The sequence below is a fragment of the Thermobia domestica genome, chromosome 3 (assembly GCF_964235325.1).
Source record: "Thermobia domestica chromosome 3, izTheDome1.hap1.1, whole genome shotgun sequence".
Classification (NCBI taxonomy): domain Eukaryota; kingdom Metazoa; phylum Arthropoda; class Insecta; order Zygentoma; family Lepismatidae; genus Thermobia; species Thermobia domestica.
In genome coordinates, this window is record NC_137456.1 from 246,155,141 (window position 1) to 246,168,167 (window position 13,027).

Sequence of the window (13,027 nt, forward strand, 5' to 3'; positions counted from 1 at the left end):
CGTTGCCATAAAATAAGAATAAGATTGTCCATATAATCAATCTGGTGAAATACATTCATTAATGATGTAATATCTCAAAACACACTTCAGATTTTTACTGTTAACGTATATTTTTGAACGATATGGGTAGTGACTTGTGGATTTTCCACATCCAATACTTGACTGTTCCCGATATTCAACACAGTATCTTCTGTAATACACCTTCATCATTAAAGTTAATATGTGTGGGAAATACAGGATTGTGCTCACATTTGATGAAACCACTCACAGAAATTCATACGTGGCCGTAATCATTGTCCAACATTGGTTGCACTTATAGTAAATGATATGCACTTAATTGCATTTCTAATAATATTATAACGCATAGTCACATGATTTACCCGACGCACTCGCTGGGTTCCACCTTAGATATACGACCAAAAGTTTGTGATGAATAACATTGTACCTAGTGTTCTTATTTTCAATTTTCTTGAGGTGGATACTTTCATTCTCTTGGAAATCCTCATTTTATTAATACTTTTAAAATCATTACGTTTTATTAATGTATATCTGCTTTATCTTAGAGCTCATTACTGTGGATAATGAGATGGAGATGCAATGATTTTACTTGATTTTCTTTTGTCCACTATATTCAGCTCCAAATATTCTTATGTAATCACGCACAAAACACTAAAAATTCTTCCCCATCTTGAATTTGTTTAAACTATTGATGGTCTTTTAATGACTTTTTGTTACTTGGTTGTTCTATTTGTCATGAATCGGGCCCATTTGTTTAATGACTTCCACTTCGTGTGGGTTACTTCCCTATGCCGCCAGTGAACGATTTACTATCATGCATTTTTGGATAGAAAAGGTTACAAGTATAGGACAATAACATGCCATCTCTTCTCAATAGCTAATAATTTTAGAAATATTCACCTCAAACGTTCACTCTGAAACTATGCAAATTCTAGCACGGTCTCAGTGTAAATTTTTCCTTCTTTCCTTAGGTGGAATATGAGACGCATGTATCAGCGTTCTCGGGTTTCACCCGGAAACCTCTCAGTTATGAAGTAATTTCGCATTTTTTATATTAGTTAATGGGACTTACAAACATTACCAATTCATATTTTGGTATCAAAATGTGAAAAACTAAATCGCATCTATCTATCTATCTATCTATCTATCTATCTATCTATCTATCTATCTATCTATCTATCTATCTATCTATCTATCTATCTATCTACCTGTCTGTCTGTCTGTCTGTCTATCTATCTATCTATATATATATATAGACATTGTGTTAATGAATTATACCGACAAATTGTAAGAGGTGATTCCTTACATCAAAATAAGAAAAAAAGTCCATATAGACATACGGCGAAAAGTGCATCGTTTCAGAGTAGTGGTAATCCAAACTCTACAAAAAAAGCCAAATTTCAAGAGGCCCTATTTCCAATTCGAGAGACAGTGGATAGTGGTCCTTACCAATCTGAAGGAAATCACGCATACGCAATTCAAAATGCATATTTCATTAATGTTCAATGCGTGTATAGAGTATTCCATACAGAGTAAAATTCTCAGACATGCCATCAACAGTATTTTGTGAAATGCTCTGATTTTATTATTGGTCCAAAGGTAGTCAAACGATAAGCCTTGAAGTAGTGAACACGGAAACCTTTGGCGCGATGTCGGAAGTGTTTACGACCATTAGTATCACTGTCTTTCGTACTCGGGACAGCGCACGCTGCGATGTTCTCTTTCACGCTTATAAGTTGAAGAAAACCTGAAATATATCTTGTTGAAATACTTCTCATGACACGTTATTCCGAACACACACACACATGCAAAAAGAAAACATGAACCTGCCGGTTCCCAAAACTTCCAACTTTTCTCCGAATCATTGGATGTCCATTTTTCAAGGGTTACCTCCTGCCTACTCTGAACTCTTCTTTAAATCAGGTAATATCTGAAAACTCTATCGAGAGCATATCTGAGAATATTATACGCTATAGGGAATACCCACCACACCTATTGACAATTGAAATATGCGCATTTGGTATGTGTATGCATGGGTTCCTTTACGCTGATAAGAACCACTATCCACAATTTCTGGTATTCGAAATAGGCCCTATTGAAATTTAGCTTTTTTTTGCGATTTTGGGCAGCCCTAGCTGTGAAACTTTTTCTCTTATTTTGATCTGAGGAATCACCTCTTACAGTTTGTCGGTGTCTTTTCAAGGTTCTAACTTTGAAGGTACTAACTAAGGATTATATAAATGTTTTATATTGTAAGAGAGAGCCACAAGAAAATTAGGGAACTTAGTGACCACTTCTCATATATATATATATATATATATATATATATATATATATATATATATATAGAGTTTCTGAGAAAATAGTGAAAAAAGTCACTAACAAGAATGAAATACCCTTTGTGGATCTTTCCGGAACAACTGAGTTATTCAATGTTCTTAGTGTTATCATAAGACATATATTTATGAAATACGAGAAAAAAACTCCTTAGTCGTTTTCGAGATCATCGGGCATAACTCAATCCCGAAAGTAAACTATTCCCTGTGTATTTTTTGACGATAAACGATTTATGCCATACCGTAAATTATTTATTAAACATATATATATAACTAAAGTCGTTTTATGCAAATCGTCTGAAAAATTTCACTCTCAAAGTAAACTACTTCGTATAGATTTTAATGGGTTTTGCTAGTTCTGCCATATGATTAATAATTAAATATCAACATATTGATTTCAGTTATTTCTTCGAAAATTGTCAAATCCATGACCCTTTGGGAAAAATACTCATTCTGGATTTTTCGGGAAAATGAGCTGTAAAGTGTGGCCCGGAAGAGGGCGTAACCCCTTTACTTTAAACAGTATAATGTTAGTTATGGTAGAATATCTGTACAAAGCTACCTTGAAGTCCTAAGAGTCTTAAGAGTCACAAACATCGGTATGATCACCATCAATGACGCAATACAGCTAAATTCTGCGGCAGGTTCTCGCAGATGTTTTGCGTAGATACTCTGGAGTCATGAAGATGTGTTCTACAGCTTCTCGTAATTCCTGCCTTGTGTGATATCAAGTGTTTCTTACTTCTTGCTATATGAAACCCCACAGAGCATTCTTTGGTGTCGTTAGATCGGGACTTTTTGGAGGCCAGTCAAAGGGATGTTGCGGAAAATTCACAACCTCTTGCAACCAAGAGACCAGGAACAAAACCAAAGCAAGCCAAGCAGAATACAAAAGAAAACAAATAAAAGTAGATAGCTTTGTTGCAAGACAATGCCAAGCAATGTTAATAGACAATGCCAAGCTTTGGTAGCAAAACAAATGGATGTAAAACATAAAGCCGCAAGAAAGCACCAATTCCTTACGACGCTGTACAGTGTTGTTAATTCATTTATGGAAAATTTATTTACGAAATAAGGACAACATTCCCTCTGGCATTAATGGGATAATCGTCGTGAAAAAAACTTCAACCTATGGGTGAACCTTTATCCTTCAGTCACCCTCCAGTATGTTTACATGACAAACAATTTATGCCATACTCTTAGGTTATTAATAAAATATTTTTTATGAAATCTGATTGAGAAAATTGTGCGAAAAGAATTCATCCTATACAGTAGATAACATATATTGTATTTTTTCACAGCAATACTTCATACAACTTTGTAGGGTTGATAAATAATGTTTATTTTTAAAAACTAAACAGACTCGTTAGAGTTGATTTTGCGAAAATTGAATTATTTTATTTTTTTAACCAAGAATAAACAACCCTTTCTTCTAGTGTCGGTGGAACATTTGAAACGATACAATATTATTAAAAGAACTTACATCTAGAATTTGGTTTAGATGCGTTAAAGAGCATAGCCTCTAGTTGAGTCCATATGAAAGCGTAAGAAAGAGACAGACGAACAGATGGACATACATCTGAAACCCATTTTTCCGTTATGGAGTGACCATGAAACTTAAACTCATTAAAATCTTGAATTCGATTTTCATCACTCTTTCCACACTTCTACCTTTCGTCGCTTGACTGTGAAAATTTAATATGTTATGTGTTGTCATGCTGGAACCAAAGTACCTTTACCTGTTTATCGTATCCTTTAAATGTCACTTTTTCACGTTACTGTATATGTTAGGCAAATGGTATGATAATTGTTCATCGTGCTCCTTTGTAAGTATCGTGTTCCACGCTACAAGGCCTATATAATTTATTTGTTCAAAGAATGTATTCGTTATTCCTTGCACGGACTTACGAGTATGATTGCATTTCTTACACTTGTTTGTATGACTCTTACTGTAATAAGCGGAAAACAACAAGAACAATAATTTAATTTCAGTTTTCCAATTTCTCATGACAACAAGCTTTTCTATTTCATTCACCATAGCAGTTCATGTTGGGTACTTAGATTGGGAATGAGGCCGCGGTGGGTCAGCGGTAGAGCGTTCACCTCTGTTGCTTGGGGTCCCGGGTTCAATCCCAGCCGCCGCAAAGTGAGCTTTGTGGTGGACAAACACCGCGTGTGTGTGTTTCCTCGGGGTCTCCCATTTCCTCCCACTTTCTTCATTCCACCATTTCATTCATTACTCATCATCACCGTCTTCTTTAGCCTTATCGGCATAAACGTGGGACGTAAAACTCAAAGATTTCATTTCATTTTTTCGATTGGAAACGCTTCATGTTAGTTATGTTTATTGCTGCACATGACGCACATAAACGCGATGTGAGTTGACGTTGGTTATCGTTGCAAAGCGGGGAGGGAAGGAGTAAGCATGCAACACTATTACCTGAAAAAAATCGCTGTTAACAATAGTAATCTAATCGTAACTAAATACGTTGATTGAAAGAACATATCAATCAGTTATTTCCATATATTTTTTGGTTTTTATTAACATGAAAATTATACCATTGCTATATTGTTTTGTAAATAAGAGATGGGGTGACATGGAATTCGAGCTGGTATACAAACGGTAGAAGAACATCTAATCCGCCACTCTACACACCTAACTTCGGAGACTCCTCTAGGTTTGCTCTCTGTTTCAGGTTTCTGGTTTCGTTTGTAACCATGGCGCGTGTAACTTCCAATGTCAAGATATGAGTTTTCGTGATTCCTTCTATATTTGCGTACGAAATCTTAGTTACGAATGCTAATTTGCAATTGGCAGAAGAATAGACATTAGATTTAAACCAACAATGCCATATTTTACTTTTTTTGTGGTTTCTTGATGCAGCTCCTTTACTGGAAATTGTTGATTTCCCTTCGAATTCGTAATTTGCTACTGCAAAAATCTCTCCAAAGCACATTTACTAGGTCGCACAAAATAAATAATGTTGTTTTGGTTTATATTTGTATTATGTTATTAAATATTTTGAAAATATCTCCATAAGCGCATTGCCTTCTATTGTATCCAATAACTCATAACACAAAATTTACCCATAAACGCAAGAAAAATGGAATAAATGAAAAAATCGTTAATTATAGTATACGCGCCATTTTTCTGGATACCGTTGTACATTCAAACATTACGGTCTGAAATTTGAAGTGTAGAACAAACTACCAGAAACAATCATTCTCTATAAGTGTTAGATACTTAAATTTCGTGAACAAATTCAAAAGGGTTAAGCTTCTATGAAACGAGAATTGAAAATTATTATTAAGAAATAGATCTCCCCAAGAAAGCCCTCTCTCCACTTACGTATTCCGTTTACAGAAATCAGACAACAGTTGATAATAGCAATGCAACCGTTATCTAAGCATGTATAGCAAAGTTAAAAATGAATAGTAATGTGTTCTTCAGAAATTACGGGAATATTACAAACTGTGTAATATGCTTGGAAAAAAGCAGAAAACTGCTTTGCAAACTTAAGTGTAATAAAACCTTCTGTAACATGAGATCATATGGAATTAAATAAGTTTGAACTTTATATCCTACACTGATACAAAGGACTGCTCTTCGATAAAGGAATAATCTTGCTACTCTAATATAATGAGTGATTCAGAAGCATATTGCATCTCATAAACCAATTATATACTGTATTCAACGTTTACGTAAACATAATAACTGGAAAGATATTAACGAGAAGTGGTCAATCCATAGAAGCATAAGGTTATTTTGTAATTATGGGAATTCGTTTAAGATGTTTACATAAACAGAAAATCAAACTATGCTATTAGCAGAAGGTAGTACTTCCATGCTTTTTGGATGACGTGTACCTGAAACCTGACAACCTTAGTTCTTTTAACGTAACTACTTAAAGAATGAAGTTATTTCATTTACGTTTGCTGTTCTTCTGACGTGAAGTACTTGTGCTGAAAAATGAAAATATTGATCTTTAGTACAACATTTATTACACTAGAGAGAGAAAGAATAATGATATATTCTTTTAATGTGCTATTATTTCCCATCGTACAATATACAAAAATTTATATTTTTCGGAAATTCGTTTTCCACAAGGATAAAAGAAATTAAAGAAGGGAGAAAAAAATTATTTAGTTTTCTCAATATTTATTCAGGTTGAATATCTTTTGATGATTTTCGAAGGACTACATTCCTAAAAGTAACATACATTACATAATATAGTAAGTGTTATAGTATTTTAATTAAGTAACACTTTTCTCTGTATTAATGCAGGGTCTGCAAGAGATTTGTAAATTGCTACTACAATTCCCAAGAATTTGACTGCTGTTCCAAGGTACATCAAATGCCATTCACTCCAACTACAACCTATGCAGTCAATTCAAAAGTTACAAGGTAACTTATGCCTGTCATATCGTAATATAATGTTCAGTTACGAGGGCGGGGTTAAAAGTTCTCGACCTGACAATGAAAGGCTGCGAATTTGAGTTCAAAAACTGTTTTGTTTTTCGACATAATCTCCACTAACTTCAGTACACTTCGTTTAGAGTTTCTCCTACTTCAGTAATCCTTCCTTGGAAGTGAGAGTCTGAAAAGTTGTGAAAGTAGTAATCCACGACCCTCTCAACTTCCTCATACGATGTGAAGCGCTTCCCGAAGAGAACTTTCTTCATATTTGAGTGCAGATAGAAGCCTGATAGTGCCAAATGAGTAGAATATGGGGGATGGCCGAGCAAGTCGTACCTGAAATCCCCAAATTTCCCATCGCCAACGCTCTCTTGTACACAGGTGCGTTGTCGCGGTGAAAAATCATTTTCTTCTTCTTCAAGCTAGGCCTCTTCTCGCGAATTTTGGAATCCAGCTGGTCAAGAAGGTTGAAATAATATTCGCCTGTAATTGTTCTCCCCTTTGCAAGATAATCAAATTAACAGGATCCCTTTCGCATCCCAAAACACACTGACCATTACCTTTCCGGCCGATGCCATCGTCCTCGCTTTCTTTGGCGCTGCACCACCGACTTTCACCCATTGCTTGGACTGCTGTTTCATTTCTAGCGTATAGTGGTGAACCCATGTGTCATCGATTGTCAAAAATCGCCGCACAAAATCAGTCGGATCCGTTTTGAATTGGTCCAAAGATTGCTGCGAAAATCTTTTTTACATTTGCTTTTGGTCGGCACTCAGAAAATGCGTCATCCATCAATGGCAGAGGTTTCTCATCCCTAGTGTTTTGTGCAAGATATTCGCGCCCGTTCCTCCGATATCCCCACCCTCTCAGCGATCTCACCCACTTTCACTCGCCTGTCGTCCAACACGATATCATGCACTTTTTCGATTGTTTCCGGTCTGGTTGCGGTTTCCGGTTTTCCTTCATGTGAGTCATCTTTGAGGGATGTGTAACCACATTTAAATTCAGCTGTCCACGTTTCTACGGTTGATTTAAAGGAGCAGAGTCCACCGTAAACTTTTGTCAACTTTGGATGAACTTCCATAGGCGTTAATCCATCCAAAACGAAGAATTTTATTACCGCACCCCACGAAGTTTATCCATTTTCACGACTAACGCGCAAGATGTCTAACTGCAACAATGCCTGCACACAAACTACTTGAGGGAACAAGTTGACATTGTCATAAAAACAACTGAAAGGCGTTCCCATGCGAGAATAAAACTTTGCTGATTGGAGCCATCTATGGGTCAGGCCGAGAACTTTTAACTTTGTTTACGTACTATGTGGCGTAATGAAATTCACATTAAAGACAATTTGACATTTATTGTTTGATTATTACCATCTGTTCGAAATTGAACCTCCGACTTCCATAGGCCATAGAGTTAGTTTGTACCGAAATAACATATCCTAACTTTGTCTTATAAACCCATAAATTATGTACGATTATTAGTATGTATAATTTATTGTAATTGTTTCAAAGACACATGCATATATTATACTTCACTTTCATTCACTTTAAATAATAATGGAAGATATCTGTTTTTTTTCCTGTAACGACGTATTCACCGTCTATTGCTTAAATGTGGAGTTTGTTGTATTTTGAACAAATTAAAGTTCAATACCATACGAGGTAACTCATAAGAAGTGCATCTAAATATATTTAATTATACATATATGTGCCCTTAGACCATTAAAATGTAATACTCAATACTAAATTAAAATTAAAGAAATATTTGGGTAAATTACATATTTCAAACCCCGGTTTCCAATTTGAGTCACAAACTGTACTGCCCTGTAAAGTAATTACTAACATATTCATTTATGATACGGGAGCAGGCATGTAATAAATGCTTGAAAAAAGGTAACGGGAACCAAATGCATACAATCCGTATCAATTCAATCTATCTACGGTAAATTTAAATGTTCTGTTATCTTCATCAACTTGGCAAACAAAATCACTGCAATATGACATGCACATACTCTAGTTTGTCTTATATATATTTACATCTTAGAACATAATAATGAAAAGGAAATCTTGCTTCATATTTTTCATCGTTGACCCTTTGGGTTGAACGAAGGTATTCCACCACTTTGGATATGCATGCATACCGTACCACCTTAAGAGAATTCTTTTGGCCGAAATTGTAGCCACTCATGCATCACACATTTCTCCTACTCATCACATCCCATCGCTTCTTTGAATGGTCGAAACACATGAAATCACTGTGGTGCTGCTTCGTGCTGTTGGTTGAGTGTGGATTTCTGTTTTGTTTCGGCGAAGAGACGTGCCGACATTCCGTGTCTTTTGGGGGGAGTTTCTGCTTGATGATAGTGAACCCAGCTCCCTTCCAATGTAACAATCCTGCCCAGAATTGCATCGCCCTGGCCATTTAAAGGACACAAATTTCCTTCACAGGCATCAACACGACGATCTTTCAATTCAGTAGTCACCTGACTTGAGAGCCACCTTACAAACACATTATTGGAATGTAGAACAGTATGCGCAATATGTCGAGCTGCTCGGAAGTTAATATTCATGATTGTGGCGATTTCTTTCAGCATAATGAGCATGTCTTTCTTTGCAAGCGGTTCTGGTAACGGAACGTCGATCACTAAGAAGCGAGCCTGTTCCGAGCGACGAGCATCCTCCCCATATGTTCTGCAAATTTTAAAATTTCTTCACCATTTTAATACTCGCTGTAGATGCAAACACGAACGGCCGCACTTTACTGATATCCTACGCTTAATTTCAATTTGTTTCATTATTTCAATACTGAAAAATAGATCACCGAACGCTGCTATAAGTGGACAGTATGGCGGCCATTTTGATAATGACGCTTCCATGTTCGTCGTTCTTATAGAAATCTCTGTGACCTGTCTGTAATTAAGTGCAACTCAAGGCAGATTACTGCTACTTACTGTATCGATGCAATCGTTACATTTTACGGATTATGATTGCATTTTTAGGCTTTCATTTCATTCTCGCTCATATATATATATATATATATATATATATATATATATATATATATATATATATATGGAAGAAATGAACGTCCACTTGAAATTGTGGCCAAACTACGAGTAATAGAACTGCAGCGACAGGGGGTTCATAAAGACACAGTAAGAAGTAAATCCATAGGTACACTAATCGGCTGTGTACACTGAGGGCGCACGGATTCCCCAAAGGAAGAGAAAGAGATTCCCAGCAATGTTCTAAAGGATACATCGATCAAAATAGACAAAACGTAAACTTTTGCTGCAGTGCAGACAATATGCTTTCAGGGATGTCGGTAGAGTAAGTACATTCAAATGGAGGACGTTATGAGGTGTGAGAGTTGCATACCAACTAGCAAAGAAATACAGGCGCACTACATAACAGCGAGTGGTATCACTTCATACCAAATAAGGGCAGCATTAACGTACACAGAGGTATCAATGTGGATGATGATCTCAAGAAGTGGACATACATATGGCACATAATGCTACGCAGTAAGAAAATAGTGTACATTTTAGACGGTCTTCAAACTGTCCACCATTCATCTCTAAACATGTCATAACGACGAAGCTAGTTTTCTCTTGTGAGATCAAATCCGCTTGGTGTGTCGGAAATAAGCTGTGCAGCTGAGACAGCTCGGGAAATAAGATCCTCGGTTGTTGGGATAGTTTTTTCGTACACAAGTTGTTTCATCTCTACCCACATAAAGAAGTAAATCGTTCTGATGTCAGACGAGCGAGGTGGCAATAACACACGATCACCCCTCCAATCCACAACTCGTAACAAGTTTCGTTTAGGAAGGATCTGACATGACGGTCAAATGCGTAGTAGAGGCACTGTCATACTAAAGCACATTCCCCGTCTAAGTGTTCTAAAAGTTCCGGTAAGACTTCTCGGGAAAATGTGCGGTATGCGTCACTAAGAAGGCTGTTTGGCAACACGTAACATCCAATTAGATGGTGGTTTAAAATTTCACATGACACATTGAGTGCAAATTTGTGTTTATTGTCGTGCACAAATTGGCATTTGGATTTTCCCCATCTCATACAAAACTGCTATGACTGTTGAATACAATCATCTTGGTAAATATTGCTTCGTTGGTCAAGAAACCTACAGTTGTAAAGATCGGAATGGCGTTAGTTTGACGTACAAGACATTGGCCAAATTCAGAGGGCGGTGTTTGTCTTCTTGCAATAGCAGATGTACTATCTGCGACATGAAGGGCGCACACGCAGCTTCACCCTTCTCGTATGGTGTCCACAGCTTCGTAATGGAGGACGCGCTACACACTTACATCACTGGCGTGTAGTGCCTAGGCTACACCGCGTGTGCTGAATTGAAGCCAGACCTGAATTGCTGCAACAGCTTTCTCTTCAAACTTAACAGTTTGTACATCTCGAATTATTCCAATATCCATTTGCCGTCTCAGAGATGCTGTTTCTGAAAGACAAAAAGCGAGCCGTTTAAACATATCGTGTGACGATACTCGTCGATTAGAGAACCTATCACTATACAATTGCCTCACTCTCGGTTATTACCCTTTGCTTCTCTCAAAAGGAGTTGCATATCAGCCTGCCAGAATAGTGAGAAATGGGTCGTCCTAGCCACAACGTGCCATAGCATATTAACAACTATCTCAGTTAACACCAGAGCACTCTCTTCCAGTTGCTGTATTCTTTCAAATCATACGCTGGACAACTGCCCCCTTTAACCAAGGGACATAATTAGATGTAAATTGTAACTTCCTGTATAAACACTGTCGCCACACAAAACCAGACCAACAAACTTTCTGTATCTGTTCTGTGCTTGATACAACTTAGAAACAAAGAACTACTCTCTGCCGGTTTGTTTCTTTTTGTTCGGTGATTGTCTACAGGAGATATATATGTGGGTTGATAGCACTCCTTTGCATTCGTCCACCTGAAATGTATGTACATACTTGCAATGAAAATGTTGGTATTCCTTCAAGTAGCACATCTGATAACTTATGAAGTTAGCTGACATCATGCATATTAGGGTGGGTGATTTCTTTTTGAATTTCGATTTGCCGGGTTGCCGAAAAGTTGTCTTAGAGTAGTGGTAGTATACATACAAAATTAAGACTTCTTGGTTAGACCCTTCCTTTGCCTCATGTGACTTGAATAAGTTTGTAGCTGCGGCTATGCAACCAGCACGTACTTTAATACAAAAATAAAAATGTGAGACTCTTATATTGATGGAGAGATGGAAATCTATAGAGTTAGGATAGTACATTCCCAGAGACCTTACATTTGGTTTCAAGTGTCGAAAGTTTGATCCTAAACCATGTGTTTTTATAGTGGACGACATTGAAAGAGAGAGAGAAAGATTCAAATATGGACAGAGAGAGGAATGATTTATATCAGCATGCTTAGAAATGGTGAATAAAAATCAGACAGGAAACATATTTCATAAAAATCGTGATTTTGTGAAACTGTTTTTAAGGCATCAATTGATAAAGATGGGAGGGAAAAATCTTAAAATCTGGGAATAAAAATTTGAAAAAATTGAGCTTCCAAGAAAGATTTCGAATCACGAACCTACTAGCTAGCGAACCATGACATTAAGGTCAGAGTGGGAAAGTGACAGGCAAATCGTATCGAAGATATGTTTTATTTGTGTCGAATGTATAGTTTTCGGGGTCACCGACATAAATTGTGATATTCCAGATTTGGCATATGTCCAATGTCTTCTACATTGGAGAACAGAGAGGAGAATCACTAAATGTATCAGAACAGTTCTTTGGGGTGTGTTTCACTACATTCAATATGCAAAATTGTAATGCACAAATACTGGTATCACGCCTGCAACTATCAGAGATATTATCTGGGAAATTGCCGTTCCTCCAGAGATTCATTACCCCCTGATCACTCCCTGAAATCGTCACTGCTTTGCATGGCGTAGGCTCGAATTTATTTTAGAGATCAAAAGTTTTTACAGGAGTTTAAATTCAATATGAAGGCATACTATAGTAAAATGTCTAATATCATATCTAAAATTAGGTATATTTTACAGAAAAGTAGAAATCTCTGGTGGGAATGGGACTCTGGATCGCTAGGGCCTACATTTTGAATATGTCGTTGCTGCTCTTAATTGCCACAGTCTTATCTTAATAATACATGTGTAACCTAGAATAAAATATAAATAGAAAATATATGTAATTACAACCAAGAAGAAAATAATACCATGACATTATCCAT